This window comes from Salmo salar, chromosome ssa13 (assembly GCF_905237065.1).
Source record: "Salmo salar chromosome ssa13, Ssal_v3.1, whole genome shotgun sequence".
NCBI classification, from domain to species: domain Eukaryota; kingdom Metazoa; phylum Chordata; class Actinopteri; order Salmoniformes; family Salmonidae; genus Salmo; species Salmo salar.
In genome coordinates this window covers 56358306-56380005 of record NC_059454.1, presented here as the reverse complement: position 1 = coordinate 56380005, position 21700 = coordinate 56358306, and positions in this window count along the sequence as shown.

Here is a 21700-nt window from a genome sequence, read left to right as displayed (position 1 = left end):
GATCTAACATAGAAATACACTAACCTAGAACATAACCCATAAACCCCAGAACACTCTAAACAAACACCCCTCTACATAACACATATCCCAACAAACCCCAAACCACATAAAACAAACACCCCCTGCCACGTCCTGACCAAACTACAATAACAAATAACCCCTTTACTGGTCAGGACGTGACATGGCCAGCCTGAATTTACGAACGAATCCGAAATGGTTACTTGTGTAGTGAAGTCTTTTGTTAAGACATGTAGCTAACTAGCTAGCTAAACAATGAACCATAATCCCAACTCATGACATTACTACCCTGCATGAATCTGCAGGTAGCTAACCAACTAGGTTCAATGTTAGCTAGCTAACATTAGGTTATAACTAGCCAAGCAAATGGCTCTGAGATACCAATGATAAGATCATACACGTAACGTTTGCTAGCAAGCCAACCAGCTAACATTATCTAGCTAGCTAACTATAAGGGCACAAGGCGAGACCCATATGCAGACACAGGAGACAGATGGTTGAGCTCCGATATTTATTATAACACAAAGGGTAGGCAAAATTCAGGTCGGGTACAGGCGAGAGTTCATAAACCAGGTCCAAGTCCAAACAGTACGAGGCGTTAGGCAGGCTCGAGGTCAGGGCAGGAAGAATGGTCAGGCAGGCGGGTTCGGTGTCAGGACAGGTAAGGGTTAAAACCAGGAGGACCAGGTATAAACAGAGACTGGGAAAAATAGGAGCTAGGAGATAAACTCTGGTTGACTTGGCAAACAAGACGAACTGGCACAGAGAGACAGAAAACACAGGTATAAATACACCAGGGATAATGAGTGGCACCTGGAGGGGGTGGAGACAAGCACAAGGACAGGTAAAACAGATCAGGGCGTGACACTAACAGTACACGTTAATTTGAAATGAAAAGACTTTATGTCAAAATTAGAAATGTTTAATATCTGAATTAGAAACTTGTAATATTTGAAAATGTAGCCATCTTGACCATCTTAGATGGATGCGTCTCCTGTCACGGATGCCATAGTTGCTGCTAGTTTGAAGATGTAAATCTGGAGACAGATGTTTTCTCCATCTCCTTAGCTATCATACTCGATTTCCACTGATTTAAAAACTTGGTCATCCAGAAAGTGGAGAGCAACACTTATGCAGTTTTACTACGCAATACATTTTTCAAAAAGACACGTTAGAAAGGATTACCTACACATACCGAATAGCTCAAATAGACAGAAACATGTTATATGGCAGACCAATCCAAAATCATCTCTCTGCTTGTCCAGCCCAATCATTATCTCAGCCAATCATGGCTAGCGGGATGGTTGCTTTCTTTTTCTGTGGCTAAATCAACCCGGCTCGTAATTGAACAATTTTATTCGTATTTACAGACAGCCTACAAGTTTGTTATTAAGACACATGAAAGTTCACATGTTCAAGAAGGCATTTCTGCCCCCCAAAAAAGCATTTTGATAAAAAAAAAAAAAATTTTACGTTCAAACAGCTCTCCTGTGAAGTAGTGACCTGCGACATTTGCCTAGTTTCCTGAAACGGGTCACATATAAGGTCCCACAGTTGACAGTGCATGTCAGAGCAAAAACCAAGCCATGAGGTCAAAGAAATTGTCCGTAGAGCTCCGAGGCTGGATTGTGTTGAGGCACAGATCTGGGGAACGGTACCAAAGAATTTGGCAACATTGAATGTCCTCAAGAACACAGTGGCCTCCATCATTCTTAAATGGAAGAAGTTTGGAACCACCAAGACTCTTCCTAGAGCTGGCCGCCAGGGCAAACTGAGCAATCTGGGGAGAAGGGCTTTGGTTAGGGAGGTGATCAAGAACCCAATGCTCACTCTGACAGAACTCCAGAGTTCTTCTGTGGAGATGGGAGAACCTTCCAGAAGGACAACCATCTCTGCAGCACTCCACCAATCAGGGCTTTATGGTAGAGTTGCCAGACGGAAGGCATTCCTCAGTAAAAGTCACATGACAGCCCACTTGAAAAGAACACTCAGACCATGAGAAACAAGATTGAACTCTTTTGCCTGAATGCCAAAGCGGCACGTCTGGAGGAAACCTGGCACCATCCCTACGGGGAAGCATGGTGGTGGCAGTATCATGTTGTGGGGATGTTTTTTAGCAGCAGGGACTGGGAGACTTGTCAGGATTCAGAGAAAGATGAACGGAGCAAAGTACAGAGAGATCCATAAAGAAATCTGCTCCAGAGCGCTCAGGACCTCAGACTGGGTCAAAGGTTCATCTTCCAACAGGACAACCTAAGCATACCGCCAAGACAATGCAGGAGTGGCTTCGGGACAAGTCTCTGGCCCAGCCAAAGCTCGGACTTGAACCTGATATAACATATCTGGAGAGATCTGAAAATAGCTGTGCAGCGACGCTCCCCATCCAACCTGACAGAGCTTGAGAGAATCTGCAGAGAACAGTGGAAGAAACTCCCAAAATACAATTGTGCCAAGCTTGAAGTGTCATACTCAAGAAGACTCGAGGCTGTAATCGCAGCCAAAGGTGCTTCGACAAAGTAAATGTCTGAATACTTACAGTACCAGTCAAAAGTTTGGACACACCTACTCATTCAATGGTTTTCCTATATTTTTACGATTTTCTACATTGTAGAATAATAGTGAATACATCAATACTATGAAATAACATATGTAGTCAAGTAGTAACCAAAAAAAGTGTTAAACAAATCAAAATATATTTTATATTTGAGATTCTTGAAAGTAGCCACCATTTTCCTTGATGACAGCTTTGCACACTCTTGGCATTCTCTCAGCCAGCTTCATGAGGTAGTCACCTGGAATGCTTTTCCAACGGTCTTGAAGGAGTTCCTACATATCCTGAGCACTTGTTGACTGTTTTTCCTTCACTCTGCGGTCCAACTCATCCGAAACCATCTCAATTGTGTTGAGTTTGGGTGACTATGGAGGCCAGGTCATCTGATGCAGCACTCCATCACTGTCTTTCTTGGTCAAATAGCCCAGAATTGCTGCAGAATGCTGTGGTAGCCATGCGGGTTTATTGTGCCTTGAATTCTAAATTAATCACTGACAGTATCACCAGCAAAGTAGCCCCAGACCTTCACACCTCCTCCTCCATGATTCAGAGTGGAAACCACACACTCTGAGTGGATACTCTGCGTCTCAGAAAGACACAGTGGTTGGAACAAAAAAATCTCCAAAAGGACAGATTTCCACCGGTCTAAAGTCCATTGCTCGTGTTTCTTGCATCAAGCAAGTCTCTTCTTATTATTGGTGTCCTTTAGCCTCTCTAGGGGAGGTGGGACGACACTATTCAACAGCCAGTGAAAAATCAGAGCGGCAAATTTAAAACCACAAAATGTCATAATTCAAAGTTCTCAAACATAGGACTATTTTCACCATTTTATAGATACACTTCTGTATTTGTCCGATTTCCAAAAGGCTTTACAGTGAAAGCAAAACATTAGATTATGTTAGGAGAGTACATAGACACAAATAACCACACAGCCATTTCCAAGCAACTAGCATGAATCACAAATTCCCAAAACACAGCTAAATGCAGCACTAACCTTTGATGATCTTCATCAGATGACACTCCTAGGACATCATGTTACACAATACATGCATTTTTTATTCGATCAACTTCATATTTATATCTAAAAACAGCATTTTACATCGGCGCATGACGTTCAGAAAATATTTTGCCTCCAATATTGCCGGTGAACCAGCGCTACAATTTACAAAAGTACTCGTCATAAACGTTGATAAAATATTAAACTGTCATTCAAAGAATTATAGATGAACATCTCGTTTATGCTAACGCTGTGAAAGATTTCAAAATAACTTTACTGGGAAAGCACACTTTGCAATAATCTGAGTACTGCGCTCAGAAAAATACACTTGGCAATACAGATAGCCGCCATTTTGGAGTCATCTAAAATCAAAAATTGCATTAGAAATATTCCCTTACCTTTGATGATCTTCGTCAGAAGGCACTTCCAGGAATCCCAGGTCCACAATAAATGTTGTTTTGTTCGATAAACTCCATAATTTATGTCCAAATAGCTCCTTGTTGTTTGCGCGTTCAGTTCAGCTACTCCAAATGTAGGAAGCGCGCCGAAAAGAAAAGTACAAAAAAAAATTACAAATCTATTTACGTTCGTTCAAACATGTCAAACGTTGTAAAGCATCAATCTTTAGGGCCTTTTGAACGTGAAACTTCAGTAATATTCCAACTGGACGGTTCCTGTGTCTTGAAAAACGTTTTGGAACACAGATCACTTCTCACATGAATGCGCGCCAATGAACTAATGGGTCTACATCTTCCCAGCCTTCTTGTTCGGTCTCTGTTCATCATTAGACGCCTCAAACAACTTTCTAAAGACTGTTGACATCTAGTGGAAGCCTTAGGAACTGCAAAATGAACCCTAACTCACTGTGTGTTCCATTGGCAATGACTTGAAAGGACTACAAGCACCAGAATTCCCACTTCCTGGTTAGATTCTTCTCAGATTTTTGCCTGCCATATGAGTTCTGTTATACTCACAGACACCATTCAAACAGTTTTAGAAACTTCAGAGTGTTTTCTATCCAAATCTACTAATAATATGCATATCCCAGTTCCTGGGACCGAGTAGTAGGCCATTTAATTTGGGTACGTTTTTCATCCGGCCGTGAAAATACTGCCCCCTACCCTAGAGAGGTTAGCAGTGGTTTCGTTTCAGCAATTCGACCATGAAGGCCTGATTCACGCAGTCTCCTCTGAATAGTTGATGTTGAGATGTGTCTTTTACTTGAACTCTGTGAAGAATTTATTTTGGCTGCAATCTGAGGTGCAGTTTATTGCGGATTTCTGAGGCTGGTAACTCTAATGAACTTATCCTCTGCAGCAGAGGTAACTCTGGATCTTCTTTTCCTGTGGCGGTCCCCATGAGAGCCAGTTTCATCATAGAGCTTGATGGTTTTTGCAACTGCACTTGAAGAAACTTTCAAAGTTCTTGAAATTTTCCCAAATTGACTGACCCTCATGTCTTAATGATGGACTGTTGTTTCTCTTTACTTAATTGAGCTGTTCTTGACATAATATTGACTTGGTGTTTTACCAAATAGGGCTATATTCCGTATATCAACCAAACCTTGTCACAACACAACTGATTGCCTTACATGCTTCGGCACTAGACGTTCCAGTTCTGTGAGCTTGTGTGGCCTACCACTTTGCAGCTGAGCTGTTGTTGCTCCTAGACGTTTCCACTTCACAATAACAGCACTTACAGTTGACCCGGGCAGCTCTAGCAGGGAAGAAATATGATGAACCGACTTGTTGGGAAGGTGGCATGCTATGACGCTGCCACGTTGAAAGTCTCGGAGAGCTCTTCAATGAGGGCATTCTACTGCCAATGTCTGTCTATGGAGATTGCATGGCTGTGTACTCGATTTTATATACCTGTTAGCAACGGGTGTGGCTGAATTAGCCAAATCCACAATTTGAAGGGGTGTCCACATACTTGTGTGTATATTGAAAAAACAATTCCAAAACAGTCACACTGTTGTAATAGTGTGATGTGCAACTTCACATACACTATGCTCAGTAATGTTTTTCTTCCGAAAATGCTAACCTCAGCGTTTCTTGGCAGTGACTTTTCTATGGAAACCAAAGTGTGGATTGCAGTCACTCCTTAGAGCAGTCCATAGACTGCTTACGAGGTAAGGAAACTTTATTTAGCAGAGCTATCCAAGAGTTACTACCTTCAAATAATGATTAAAGGTGCAGTAAAAGTGAAACCAAACCAAGCAAAGTGTGAAAATAGTCTGAAGCACTGGAAGCATGTACATTTATATATCTGTCTTTCGGATGGGACGCTTAATGGGTGTCCTGACTCTCTGTGGTCACTAAAGATCCCATGGCACTTATCGTAAGAGTAGGGGTTTTAACCCCAGTGTCCTGGCTAATTTCCCAATCTGGTCCTCATACCATCACGGTTACCTAATCATCCCCAGTTTACAATTGGCTCATTCATCCCCCCTCTTCTCCCCTGTAACTATTCCCCAGATCGTTGCTGTAAATGAGAATGTGTTCTCAATCAACTTACCTGGTAAAATAAGAGTTAAATAAAAAAAAATCATGTAATATTTCTACATGCATGTAACATTTCTACCTCAATCACATATCAGTAGTAAAGAAATGATAAAAATCCACTACAGAAAAAAACTGGCTGTTGCGGCCAGCTGTTCTGTGTGACGGTGTACAGTACATTTCCCCGTTTTATGATTAGTTTGCGTTCGCGAGGTTGACAACATTCTACAAACAGTTTTTGTGAATATTTTTTTAAATATATATTTCTGTAAACATTCTCTGTTTTGTGCTTAGTCTTTTACCATGTTGAGATCTTTTTAAGGAGCATCAGGTACTGCTGGAATGTCTACTATTGACATGTCCATCTTTTTGTGAGAAATTACACTGGTCACTTTTAAACATTTATAAAGTATAAATAGGTCTTACTTTAGATTAGGCCACACAAAAAGACTGGAGGACACACTCATTTCTTACTCTGAAATGGATACATAATTCCTCTGGCTGTTACAGACTGAACCAGAGGAACATTTACATTTACAAAAACACTTGTAAATGGTTTACAAAGACCTATGTTAAACATCTTATGAAGGATCTTATGAATCGTTATTATTTTATACTTTAAAAGTTGTTTAAAAATCTGTGAATAACTAGCTTACTAACATGAACAAATGTGGGAGTAATGATTAATACATTATGAATAAACTATTAACTAATCATTATAAATTCTTTATTACGTGAAGTTATTATGAAGTGCTACCAGTATTGGTATATTTTTATACTATGTTAGCACAGTAAAATTCTGGATATGACTCACAAGTGAGATCAATTATAGCTATAAAAGCATCATCTCCAGACAATGATTATTGTAGCAGAGATTTGAAATCAGACAGAAGGAGTAGCGGGGAGAAAATTTGGTCACTTAGCTCTTCACAAGGTCATTGTGCACACCTGGGTTGTGTTCAGTGGATGAAAACGGGCCAAACCATTTCCAACAGGAAGACGGAAATGGGCATACTTACTGGACAAGTCCTAGTGTGGTATCCTCACATTATTTCCCTTTACTACCTGTACTGAGCATGTTGTGTTAATTTTCTATTTGGGAAGGAAAAAAAAATACTAGGCTTTCCAGTAAATGTTATACAGTGTATGTTGAAATGGCATATGATTGTCATTCTGAATGCCATTCCATTATTTTATGCAAACTGCAACGAGTATGTATTGGCAAGAGAAACCATAGGGCATGAGGTACCATATTTTTTCAGTCTTAGTCCATTCTTCCTATCTGAGACAACAAGGCTTGGCTCTTTTCCCTGAGACGTTTCCTGTCATCTCATCAATCATCTCTCATCAAAGATCCAACAATATGAATATCATTACTCATGGATCAATTTGATTTTTCAGCCCTGAGGGCCTCTTCCATATAATTCTAGAAGATTGGATTTTTTTATTGAAATATTTGAATACTGTATCTGATTTTTCTTTAGGATGCAATGCAGACATCCGAGCCGCTGGAAAACGTGTGGCGAGACAGCATTTGCTCCAGTACTTTTCAATCTGGTGCGGCGCCACCACAGCACTTTCAAAGCAGCACCAGACATATTCATTGATTAGTTCACGTCATAGAACTAATAGATTCTAGCACCACCATAACTTTCACAAATACAGAGACAGGCAGCCATCATGGCGTCGTTTTTATGTTGACTAGCTAGTGCATAGTAACACCAAGGGACATGAACTGGTAATGCAGCTTTGGTTAGAATAGAGTGAAAGTAGTTCCTACAGTGAGTGCCAGGGAACCAACCTCTGGTGGGCCTAGACCTGTAACCATTTTCCCGATAGCGATGGAACTTAGCCTTATACAGTACCAGTCTTAAGTTTGGACACACCTACTCATGCAAGGGTTTTTCTTAATTTTTTACATTGTAGAATAATAGCGAATACATCAATACTATGAAAAAACACATGGAATCATGTAGTAACCAAAAAAAGTGTTAAACAAATCAAAATAAATGTGAGATTCTTCAAAGTAGCCATCCTTTGCCTTGATGACAGCTTTGCACACTCTTGGCAATCTCTCAAACAGCTACACCTGGAATGCTTTTCCAACAGTCGTGAAGGAGTTCCCACATATGCTGAGCACTTGTTGGTTGATTTTCCTTCACTATGCGGTCCAACTCATCCTTAACCATCTCAGTTGGAGCAGTACTGGTAAAAGAACAGAATCAGAACAGGGAACAAAAGTGATCAATACCGTTCTGGAACAGAACTGTTCTTTTAAAATCATGGGAACCGGTTAAAAAAGTTATTTTACGTTCCGGGAAAAATTGAGTCTCACAAAAAAGGCAACAAAGCACCTATGCAAAGCCCTCACTCTATCACTCAGAAACACATTCCAGTGTCTGCCTGCCAGCTGAAAATCTTTGCCTGTGTGTGCATGTGTTTGCTACCTGCCCCTCCCCTTCCAAAGCATAGGCTACTAGACTACTGATGTTACATGTGTGATTCAGAAATTAGGGAGAGAGATTATTTACTTGAGAAGACTGGATTAACTTTTTCAATGCCAGTTAAGGATACTATAGTTATCACGTTTCACATTGGATTTATTAACCACAAAATGGTAAGAGGTGTTTTAATTTTAATTCCGGTGTCGCTCTGCACACACAAGCTTGCTAGCTAGCTAGCTAGCTTTGGTCTAACGTTAAGCCAATTCCTGGAAGTTCAAAGACATTCAAAGTTCATTCATAGAAATTGCTCTTCTGTAGGTATAATTCTGTGGGACTAATTCAGATAATGCATGTCATAACATGATGCCCAGCACTTCAATAAAGCCAAGCCTCCTCCTCCACCCTCTCTCACTATCTCCCCACCCACAAAATTTCAGTCACATTTCGTGCCTTACACTTGTCTGTCCAATGCATGTAAATAACTATTATAGCTTGCCCGCTCCATAGCAAGCTGCTCTATCCACACTGATTGATGAAATAATTTAATGTTGAACTACATTTCAAAAAACATTTATTTCAGATGTTTAAAAAGGAACAGAAAGGAACAATATAAACATAACTTTTTGGGGGTTCGAATCGTTTCAGAACTTTATTTTGCTGGTTGGAACAGTGGAACAGAAGTTAAAAAATGAATGGTTCTGTTCAGAACGAAACGATTGGAAAATTATTTTGGTTCCAACCCCTGGTGGGAAGAAGTTTAACTAATGTCTAATTGTGGGGTCTTTTGTAAACAAAACTGTTACAATATATTGGGCCATATTTATCAATTAGGGCTTTGAAACCGGGCAGAGATCTTCATGCCTTCTGCCAAACCTGGTCTGATATCACGAAGAAGATTCGTCCTATCCCTTTGGGGATTTAGATAATTAAACAGTATTTTAGGGATTTACAGATTACAGGCGTGGAGCACATTTTACATAACAATAATCTGTGTTCTATTTTGGTGATTTAACCATTGCACATGCAGTGACAGTCTGTTTTTCGATTACAGCCAAAAGCTGTTTTGCGGGGTTTGTAGCATTGTCTCACGTCAGATAGCGCAACGACGACCGTCTGCACTGAACTGTCTGATAACTTGAGGATACCCTAGGATAGGGGGCGCCACAGCGCATTTTGAAAAAAAATCGTTCCCATTTTCAACGGCCTACTAATCAAACTCAGAAGCTAGGGCATGCATATACTTATTATATATGGATAGAAAACACCCTAAAGTTTCTAAAACTGTTTGAATGGTGTCTGTGAGTATAACAGAACTCAAATGGCAGTCAAAACCCCGAGACCGATTGAAACAGGAAGTGGAATTCAGAATTGTGGACTCGACTTCTCATCTTTCCCTATAAATCACACCGTTAACCATGGTTCAGTGAGCACTTCCTATTGCTTCCACTAGATGTCGCCAGTCTTTTCACAGTGGTTTGAGCCTTATACAGTCGAAACTCAGTGAATGATACTCTTTGGAAATTGGTCACAGGGGATGGGCCATCACCATTATGACGCCGGGCGGCCATGTCTACCCCCACCTTTGGAATGGGTTTGAAAGACAATTAAATCATCCCCCTCGAATCTTATTGGCTCTCTTGGTGTTACAGGCCCTGAAGATTAATGTTTTACAACGTTTGACATGTTTGAACGAACCTACAGGCGGGAGAATCATTTTATCCGAAACTTCAGCCCTGCGCACATCGGAGAATTTGGAGAGAGCCCAAGGACGCGCTACCAACAGCAGGCTAATGGAACGTGAAGTATGGACTTTTTCGACCGAAAATACATCTGTTGTGGACCTGGGATGCTTTCTGATGAAGACAACTAAAGGTAGGCGATTATTGACAATATTATACAAGATGAGATGTGACATGCGATTGTGCCAAGATGGCGCCGAGCTCTGTATATTAGCTCATTTTCTGAGTATCGTATCTCCTTTTATCGCAAAGTGTGATTACCCAGTAAAGTTTATTTAAAATCTGGTATGACAGGTGTTCTCAAGAGATATTCATCTATAAATGTTAGATTGACAATATAAATTTAAAAAATCGTTATCGGATAGTAATCTAGGGAATTGTAGCATTGTTTACCGGGACGCATTTGAGGGGAAATTATTTATTAAACGTCAGACAGAGATGTAAAATGCTGTTTTTATATATAAATATGACCTTTATTGAACAAAAGAATGCATGCATTGTATAACATGATGTCCTAGGGGTGCCATCTGATGAAGTTTGTAAAAGGTTAGTGCTGCATTTAGCTGTTTTTTGATTATATGTGATGCAAGTGGTTGGTCGGAAAATGGCTATGAAGCTGCTTTTTACGATGGACTCATCTAACATAATCTAATGATTTGCTTTTCCTGTAAAACCTTTTTGAAATCGGACGACGTGGGTCGATTCAGGAGAGGTGTATCTATAAAAATTTTTTTTTTTTTCTTTTAAAAAAAAATTATGATTTTTTTTTTAATGCTAATTGGCGATATGATTTTTCGCTGGATTTTGATCCCGCTGACGGGATCAGACGCTGGAGAGGATAACTAGCAAACACTCATGGGATAGCTACAAATAAGTTTGGCTACAATATGATGTCCTAACATTCTAAAATGTTACCAAGGTGACATTGTCCATTGAGCTCTGTTTCATCCTCAAACGAGTCAGAGTTAATTTTACCAAGAACTATAAACCTGTAGCTAATATTTTGACATTTGTTTTATAAGCAAGTCTTCACTACTTCACTAATTCTATATCTAGCTGAAGTGTTTTGTCGTGATAGAATCAGTATTTCTGAAATTCCAAATGAGAAACTAAAATTTGCTAGCTACCGTATTAGCTAGCTAGAGACTGCTTGCTTGCTGAACAGCCTGGACTAGACGTAACATAGTGAATGTAAATCCGGGACACTGAAATTAGTATGATATGTTACATTTGGTATGGTTACATAAGACAGAAGGCTACTTAAGGCAAAAAACAGAAATGTCCAGCAACCTAAAGGTTGCATGTTCGAATCTCATCACGGACAACTTTAGCATTGTGGCTAATTAGCAGTTTTTCAACTACTTATCACTTTTTAGCTACTTTGCAACTACTTAACCTTTTCAGCTAACCATTCCCCAACCCTTTAAACTAACCTTAACTCTAACCCCTAGCCTAGCTATCATTAGCCAGCTAGCTAGAGTTAGCCACCTAGCTAACGTTACATTTACATTTTAGTCATTTAGCAGACACTCTTATCCAGAGCGACTTACAGTATTGAATGCATACCTTTCATACATTTTTTTCTCTGTACTGGTCCCCCGTGGGAATCAAACCCACAACCCTGGCGTTGCAAACACGATGCTCTACCAACTGAGCCACACGGGACCGTTAGCCGCAACATAACATATTGTACATTTGCAAATTCGTAACATATTGTACAGTTTGCAAATTCGAAACATATGGGAATTGTAATTTGTAAAATATCATACGAAATGGATTATGGACATCCACAAATTAATACATAGCATACGAAATGTAACATTACATACTAAATTGAGTGTCTTGGATTTATGTAAAGAATAATACGAAATGCTTTGAGTGTAATCTGCCCCAGGGGTGTGAAGGTGAACGGCAAGGCACTGGAATGACGAACCGCCCTTACTGTCTCTGCCTGGCCGACTCCCCTCTCTCCACTGGGTTTCTTTATCTCTTACCCTATTATGGGGGCTGAATCCCTGGCTTACTAGTGCTCTTCCATGCCGTTCCTAGGAGGGGTGCATTACGTTGTGCCAGGCTTTTTTTTGCGCTATACTCGACTTGAGTCTAATTTTGAGTCTAATTTTGGTTGAGTCACTGACGTGATCTTCCTATCCGGCTTTGCGCCCCCTCGGGCTTGTGCAGTGGAGGAGATCTTCATGGGCTATACTCAGCCTTGTCTCAGGGAAGTAAGTTGGTGGTCTGTTGATACCCCTCTAGTGGTGTGGGGCTTTGCTTTGGCAAAGTGGGTGGAGTTATATCCTGCCTGGTTGGCCCTGTCCGGAGGTATCGTTGGACGGGGCCACAGTATCCACCAACCCCCCCGTCTCAGACTCCAGTATCTATTCTGCAATAGTCTATGTGCCGGGGGGCTAGTGTCAGTCTGTTATATGTGGTGTAATTCTTCTTGTTATCTGGTGTCCTGTGCGACTTTAAGTATGCCCCCTCTAATTCTCTCTCTCCATCCCCTCCCGGAGGACCTGAACCCCAGGACTATGCCTCAGGACTACCTAGCCTGATGACTCCTGGCTCCAGTTTCAACTGTTCTGACTGCGGCTATGGAATCCTGACCTGTTCACCAGATGTGCTACCTTGTCCCGGACCTGCAGTTTTTTCGACTCTCCCTCTCTCTACCGCACCTGCTGTCTCGAGCCAACTGACATTTACTCCTGAGGTGCTGATCTGTTGCACCCTCTACAACCACTGTGATTATTATTTGACCCTGCTGGTCATCTATGAAAAGTTGAACATCTTGAAGAAGAATCTAGCCTTAATGGCCATGTACTCTTAAAATCTCCACCCGGCACAGCCAGAAGAGGACTGGCCACTCCATCAGAGCCTGGTTCCTCTAGGTTTCTTTCTAGGGAGTTTTTCCTAGCCACATGCTTCTACATATGCATTGCTTGCTGTTAGGGGTTTTAGGCTGGGTTTCTGTATAAGCACTTTGTGACATCTGCTTATGTAAAAAGGGCTTTATAAACATTTGATTGATTGATTGATTGATACAGTGGGTGGGGTCACAGTAACTAAAAGAAGAGTAATAAAGGATATGAAAAATGCTAGGCAGAGTATGCCCAGAGCTTGTGGCTAAACAGTACCAAAGTGAAATTGGAGCGGGAGAGAGGTCCAACAACATTTTTAAATCTGCTCGAATTACACTCTGCTCCTCGCTCCCCACTTGCCCACTTACATGCTCTGGCATTCAAAAGCAGCCTTGCTTTAGACTATCAAAGAACTGTCAATGAATAATCATATCAATGGATGGAATCAGTGAATAAATGGCTGCAGCAGCCATTACCCGGTCTGAGAAGCTGCATAACAAAGGCCTAAGTAGACAAAATAACAATTAAGTCATTCAAACAATATACTAAAACTATTCAAACAATATACTAAAACTATTCAAACAAGATACTAAGTGGTTCAAATGACATAATTCCAAGAGTCGACATATTATTTTTTGCCTTGGGCTTCAGGGCTTCCGTATGTCCAAATTATTGACATCACTAAAGATTCTTATAAATAAAGTAGTCAAAAGTTTAGTATTTGGTACCATATTCCTAGCACGCAATGACTACATCAAGCTTGCGACTCTACAAACTTATTGAATGCATTTGCAGTTAGTTTTGGTTGTTTCAGATTTCATTTTGGAGTCACTTTTATTGTAAATAACAATAGAATATGTTTTAAACACTTCAATATTAATGGGGATACTACCATGATTCCAGATAATCCTGAAAGAATCGTGAATAATGATGAGTGAGAAAGTTTCAGAGGGTCAAAGATAATACCTCCAAGATATGGTAACCTCTCACCATTACCAATAGCAGGGGAGGTTAGCATGTTTTGGGGGTATGATCTTTGACGCTCTGAAACTTTTTCAGATGGATTCCTCTACCCATGGTGTTGGAAGGAGGATGCATGGAAATATGATTTTTTTTGGTGAATCGTCTTCACGATTGATAAGGTAAGTAAATGCATGTATTCTCATAAATGTAGCCCATACAGTCATTCTTTGTATCAATTAGATTGCTTTAAACTAGTAGCTAGCTCATCTTGATCATGTGTTGTTCCTACTCTCTTTCTAGAAGCAATCAGTTACAGGGTAAAAATACAGATTGAGGCCTTCAATCAAATGGAGGACAGAGAACTATGTGTGCACCAGACAGGTCAAGGCTTTGAGATGTAAATTACAAAAAAAGAAACTGGTTGTTTGGATGACCCGATTGCTGGGATGCAGGCATTGGGTCAATAGTTGGTTGTTTTTTGTAAAAACAGCAAGACTGGGTTGTTGGTGGTGGGTTATTAAGGTCGGGTTATTGATATTTGACCTAGCCAGTGGGTTAATTCTCTCGTGTGAAGTCCACCAGAACGTGAGCAAGTGTTGAGACATGCGAGTGGGTGACAGCTGTGAAATACAGCTAATTTTATTTTGACAGACTAAGGGTGTTTTGGCTGACTGTAAACCATGAAAATGAAGGTTATGTATGTAACCACGGTTATGTGAGCTATATGGATCACTCCAATATAGTGGTATCACTCCACGGCGGAGGGATACATCCGAGGTGAGGATTTACAGATTTACTCCTGTGTACACCTATGTCACGGCTGGGGTCTGCCCATATATAGACCCCATGGCCGCGTTCACTACATCAGTTTTGAGGAGCCTCGAGCACGTAGAGGATTGGAATGATCCGTATAGCTCACATAACCGTGGTTACATAACCTTCGTTATGTTTCACTATATTGGATCATTCCAATATATTGGTATACCCGTATCAGATTAGTCGGTGCTAGAGGGACCTGTCCAGCCAGTGGCGAAGTACCAGCGCGGGACAGTGACGCAGAGGCCATCAATGTGGAAGGGGGGTCCTGACACAATCTGCAGAAGGGGAGGCGACGCCCAGGACCGCTGAACCAACTGCAGAGGGAGGTGCCACATTTACCCAATACAATCTAGCAAAGCTGCAAGAGGAAGCCCAGCTGGCCACAGCACAGATATCAGCGAGGGGCACTCCTCCCAGTAGAGCCCAGGACGCAGCCACACCTCGTGTTGAATGTGCCACCACAGATTCCAGCATTGGCCTGCCGGCCAGGCGGTATGCTGTCGTAATCGTTTCCACGATCCAGTGAGAGCCTCTGCTTTGATAGTCCAGCCCCCAGGACTCTCTCACCATAGCAGACAAAGAGCTGGTCTGTTGTTCTCACTGACCGTGTCCGCTCCACATAGGCAGCCAGTGCCCTCACAGGGCACAGCATGCCGGAGGGAGGCCCAGCCTCCCCTGCCACTGCCGGGGGTCGTAAGCAGACAGGACAAAAGGGATGTTCACATGCCTGTCTATCAGAACCGTCGGGAGGAATGAGGGGTTGGGGCAGAGAGATATACTCCTCCCCCGGGGTAATTCCGGTAGCACTCAGAATTTACTGAAAAAGCATGGAGCTCAACCATCCTCTACATGAAAGTAATTGCGACAAAAAAATCTCCTTCATAGAGAGGTGTTTCGGGGAGGCAGACTCCAATGGTTCGAAAGGCGGCTTTACCAAAGCTGGTAAGACCACATCCAGATCCCAGCTCGCCCTTGAGCGGGTCCTAGCTGGACACAGGTGACAAACCCCCTTCATAAACCTGGAGACCAAGGGATGGCACCTCACTGGCCTGTCCATCCACCCCACATGGCAGGCAGATATTGCTGCCAAATATGTTCTCAGTGTAGAGACTGCCAAGCGAGACTGCAGGTTTTGGATGACATACTGCACCCCGCATGACTCGGGTACAACCTCAATACCAGTGCACCAAGAGCAGAACAACCGCCAGCGCAACTGATATGCCACGGTTGTAGCTGGCACACTTGCGATCTGCATGGTGTTCATTACACCCTTCTGTAGTGCTAACATGTCTGTGGACTTGCGTTTAGTGGCCAAGTCCACAGACTGAGGTGGTGTGGCCTCGGATGCCACAGAGTTCCCCCAGCCTGAGACAGCAAGTCTGGTCTCAAGGGAAGTTGGCAAGGTGTCCCACACAACAGGGACAGAAGAAGGCTGAACCAGGGTTGTCTGGGCCAGTATGGGGCCACCAGAAGCAGACGATGCTCTGCCATCCTGGTTCTGTCCATCACACCCTGGATTAGGGGAAAAGGGGGGAAATGCGTAAAGCTCCAGCCCTGGCCAATCGTGAACCAGAGCATCCAAACCCAGAGGCCCTGGTGGCTCCGACATGGAGTACCACAGGGGGCAGTGTGCATTGTCCAGGGAGGCAAACAGGTCCACCTGCGCCCTCCCAAACTTGTCCCACAGGTGCTGCCCTACCTGGGGATGTAGGCTCCAGTCCCAAGGTGGCGGGCCCTCCCTCGAGAGCATATCCACTGCCACACTCAGGATGTCAGGTACGTGCACTGCGCGTAGAGATGCTAGACGTCCCTGAGCCCAGAGAAGGAGCTCCCGTGCTATGAGACTGAGGCGGTGGTGCTGTCCGTTCTCACCAGGATGTCTTCCTTTCAGATGTGGAAGGAAAGACCACAGGGCCAGCAGTACATCTCAGAGCTCTAGTGTATTGATGTGCCTGCCGCTGCAAGGGGGTAGCCAACAGCCGCTGGCCGACCTGCCTTTGGTCACACCCCACCAGCTGATGGGAGGCGTCTGTGCTGACGAGCTCCCGGCGGCACCTCCTCAGAATCTCCACCCCACCTGAGAGAAAGGAGCAACAGCACTACCTCAACAATGCCCTGAGGCCCTGTGCGGTCACCCGCAGCTGGGTGACGGTGGCGCTTCGGGTGCAGCCGGTGGGAGTTGAACCACCGTTGAAGAGGCCGGAGATGGAACAGGGTTAGAGGAATCAGCAACGAGGCCACCGTCAGTAAGCCCAAAAGGCGTTGGCAGGTCAGCGCGGATACTACTCGCCCCTGCCTAAAGTGGTCGAGGCAAGATAAGATCGCCTGAGCCCTTCTGATGGGCAGGCATGCTCTCATGAGGACTGTCCAGTTCCATGCCAATGAAGGCCACCCTCTGGGTGTGCGTCAGATGACTCTTCTTGTTGTTTACAGTAATGCCCAGCCTGCCGATGTGGGTCAGGAGCATGTCTCTGTCTGACAGGACCTGGGTCCTGATCGGGGCACAAATCAGCCAATCATCCAGGTAATTGAGGATCAACAATCCTCGGGATGTGAGTTGTGCCAGGACAGTGTCCATGCACTTTGTGAAAGTGCAGGGTGCCAAGGAGAGGCCGAAGGGAAGAACCATGAATTCGTAAGCCGTCCCTTTGAAAGTGAATTGGAGGTACTGCCAATGAGCTGGGTGAACAGCAACATGGAAGTACGCATCCCTCAGGTCCAGCGTCACAAACCACTGGTTCCTGGACATGGCCTGCAACACATGGTTGGGGAGAGCATGTGGAACCTCAGTACCTTCAAGTACTCATTGAGGTTGCGGAGGTCCAGAATCGGTCGAAACCCTCAGTCTCTTTTTGGGACCTCAATATAAGTGGAGTAAAACCCACCAAGCCGCTATCATGTCACGATCCTGCGGATGGCACCCTTGTTCAGGAGTGAGGAGATCTCCAGCCGCAGGTGGCAGACGGGATTGGGCCAGCCAGAGATGGCGCTGGGAGGTAACCACCTGCACCATGGCCCGTCCGTTGGTGCGGGCCACATCCCTCTGGAGCAGGGAAAGCAGAAGAGACACCTCCATCACTTCCCGGAGGAGCTCCTATGTGCCCTCCGGCAGCCAGGAAAACATGGTCTGCAGGTAGGCCAAGAGAGCAGAGGGTAAGGCGGTAAGGCGGCCAAGAGAGCAGAGGGATCCATATGTGGCTTTCACCAGTTGATGTCCAGTGCAGTGGCTACCCAAGTGAGTAGGCTCCTCATAGCCTCTCGAGTCGCTGGGGGGGCGATGAAGCCCCGCTGGCAGCTTATGATGGCCTGTCAGCCTGGTAGCCTAGCTCACGGTGGTGAACAGTGCCAGCATCGTCCCCCAGGAATAGCCCATCACTGGCCAACAGGGAACAGCTGTTGTCACCATCGAAGCTATCAACCTCCTGACGCAGTGCATGCGCCCTCCATTCAAGGTGGTCCCAGTGGTCCGACTCATGCCCCTGTCCAGGACTGGCAGCAGATGGGCTCTGCCTGCGGTGGCTCCGGCCACTCTTCCTGGGAGGGGTACTGGGTCCAGTTGAGGGACTAACAGCTCACTGTCGCACCATTCCTGAGGGAGGGAGCTCGTCCCGAGCCTGGCCGACCCACTCGCGCATGGCCTCCAATGATGCCAGGTGCAGGCGTTCTGAGAAAACCACACAAAACAGGCATCCAGTAGGGCGCTTCACCACCCTCTCCGTGTGGCTCAAACCCAGTCAGTGCATACATGAGGTATGCGGATCCCCAGGGGGGATGCCACCATCACACCTGTCACAAAGGGAAGCCATAAGCTCAGCCAAGCCAACAAGGCCACGGAGCAGGGGTCTGATGCCCTGGGAGAGCTATGTCGTGACCCGCTTGGAGGATAGGAACCCGGGGAGGTATAAATTACCCAGTACCTCTGCAAACACAGGGGAAGACCCCTGTGGGAAAAACAGGCAGACAAAAAAAACAGCAACCAGGTAATGGATTTTGATTTATTTGTTTTTTTGTTTTACGCCAACTGCAATATTACCTACCGGTTTAATGTCCAAGCAGTAAAACAGCACTGTACGGAGTAACGCCTGTTAAGGAACTCCAAAGTTAATGTCTCAACAGAGTGGAAAGCCCACCATAATACTCACACTCTGCAGGGGAAAGAACAACAAAAAACCCTGCAGGATAATTATCAGAGGACAGCAGCATGTTAAAGCAATTCACAACACACATAGAACAAGACAGTCGGGAAGTTGTATGAGGTAAATTACAGTTTGTGGCAGCAAGAGCCCCCAATATATTAATGCACACGGAGTCGTAGTGTAATGCTAACGAAACACAAGCACGACAAACCCCGGGCGGAAGATACAGATCAACCTCGCGCAGTGAGTGGAGCACTCAAGAGGGGCTGGCCATGTGGCCAGCTGCTCCAGGCTGCAAACAGCAGTGAGTATACTTCCACACAAGATATTACACTTACCAGTGACTTACCAAGCGAACTTCAGAAAGTTTGTACCTACAACCACACGGACGTCCGCCGAGAAAATTAAAGAGAACGTGATTCGCGGCCATGGGGTCTATATACAGTGGGGGAAAAAAGTATTTGTTCCCCTGCTGATTCTGTACGTTTGCCCACTGACAAAGAAAGGATCCGTCTATAATTTTAATGGTAGGTTTATTTGAACAGTGAGAGACAGAATAACAACAAAAATATCCTGAAAAACACATGTCAGAAATGTTATACATTGATTTGCATTTTAATGAGGGAAATAAGTATTTGACCCCCTCTCAATCAGAAAGATTTCTGGCTCCCAGGTGTCTTTTATACAGGTAACGAGCTGAGATTAGGAGCACACTCTTAAAGGGAGTGCTCCTAATCTTAGTTTGTTACCTGTGTAAAAGACACCTGTCCACAGAAGCAATCAATCAGATTCCAAACTCTCCACCATGGCCAAGACCAAAGAGATCTCCAAGGATGTCAGGGACAAGATTGTAGACCTACACAAGGCTGGAATGGGCTACAAGACCATCCCCAAGCAGCTTGATGAGAAGGTGACAACATTTGGTGCGATTGTTCGCAAATGGAAGAAACACAAAAGAACTGTCAATCTCCCTCGGCCTGGGGCTCCATGCAAGAGCTCACCTCGTGGAGTTGCAATGATCATGAGAACGGTGAGGAATCAGCCCAGAACAACACAGGAGGATCTTGTCAATGATCTCAAGGCAGCTGGGACCATAGTCACCAAGAAAACAATTGGTAACACACTACGCCTTGAAGGTCTGAAATCCTGCAGCGCCCGCAAGGTCTCCCTGCTCAAGAATACATATACATGCCCGTCTGAAGTTTGCCAATGAACATCTGAATGACTCAGAGGACAACTGGTGAAAGTGTTGTTGTCAGAGGAGACCAAAATGGAGCTCTTTGACATCAACTTAACTCGCCGTGTTTGGGGCCATGTACCGTCAAATCTTGGGTGAAAACCTCCTCCCCTCAGCCAGGGCATTGAAAATGGGTCGTGGATTGGTATTCCAGCATGACAATGACCCAAAACACACGGCCAAGGCAACAAAGGAGTGGCTCAAGAAGAAGCACATTAAGGTCCTGGAGTGGCCTAGCCAGTCTCCAGACCTTAATCCCATAGAAATTCTGTGGAGGGAGCTGAAGGTTCGAGTTGCCAAACGTCAGCATAGAAACCTTAATGACTTGGAGAAGATCTGCAAAGAGGAGTGGGACAAAATCCCTCCTGAGATGTTTGCAAACCTGGTGGCCAACTACAAGAAACGTCTGACCTCTGTGATTGCCAACAGGGGTTTTGCCACCAAGTACTAAGTCATGTTTTGCAGAGGGGTCAAATACTTATTTCCCTCATTAAAATGCTAATCATTTTATAACATTTTCGACATGCATTTTTCTGGATTTTTTTGGTTTGTTATTCTGTCTCTCACGGTTCAAATAAACCTACCATTAAAATTATAGACTGATCATTTCTTTGTAAGTGGGCAAACGTACAAAATCAGCAGGGGATCAAATACTTTCCCCCCCCACTGTATAGGGGCAGACCCCAGCCGGGACACAGTTGTACACTGGAATAAATCTGTAAATCCTCACCTCGGATGTATCCCTCCGCCGCGGAGTGATACCAATATTGTTGTCGGACATTTACATACACCTTAGCCAAAAACAATTAAACTCAGTTTTTTACAATTCCTGACATTTATTCCTAGTATCTTGTCTTAGGTCAGTTAGGGTCACCACTTTATTTTAAGAATATGAAATGTCAGAATAATAGTAGAGAGAATGATTTATCACATTCCCAGTGGGTCAGAAGTTTACATACACTCAATTAGTATTTGGTAGCATTGCCTTTAAATTGTTTAACTTGGGTCAAATGTTTTGGGTAGCCTTCCACAGGCTTCCCACAATAATTTGGGTGAATTTTGGCCCATTCCTCCTGACAGAGCTGGTGTAACTGAGTCAGGTTTGCAGGCCTCCTTGCTTGCACACGCTTTTTCAGTTCTGCCCACAAATGTTCTATGGGATTGAGGTCAGGGCTTTGTGATGGCCACTCCAATACCTTGACTTTGTTGTCCTTAAGTCATTTTGCCACAACTTTGGAAGCATGCTTGGGGTCATTGTCCATTTGGAAGACCCATTTGCGACCAAGCTTAAACTTCCTGACTGATGTTTTGAGATGTTGCTTCAATATATCCACATAATTTTCCTGCCTCATGATGCCATCTATTTTGTGAAGTGCACCAGTCCCTCCTGCAGCAAAGCACCCCCACAACATGATGCTGCCACCCCAGTGCTACACG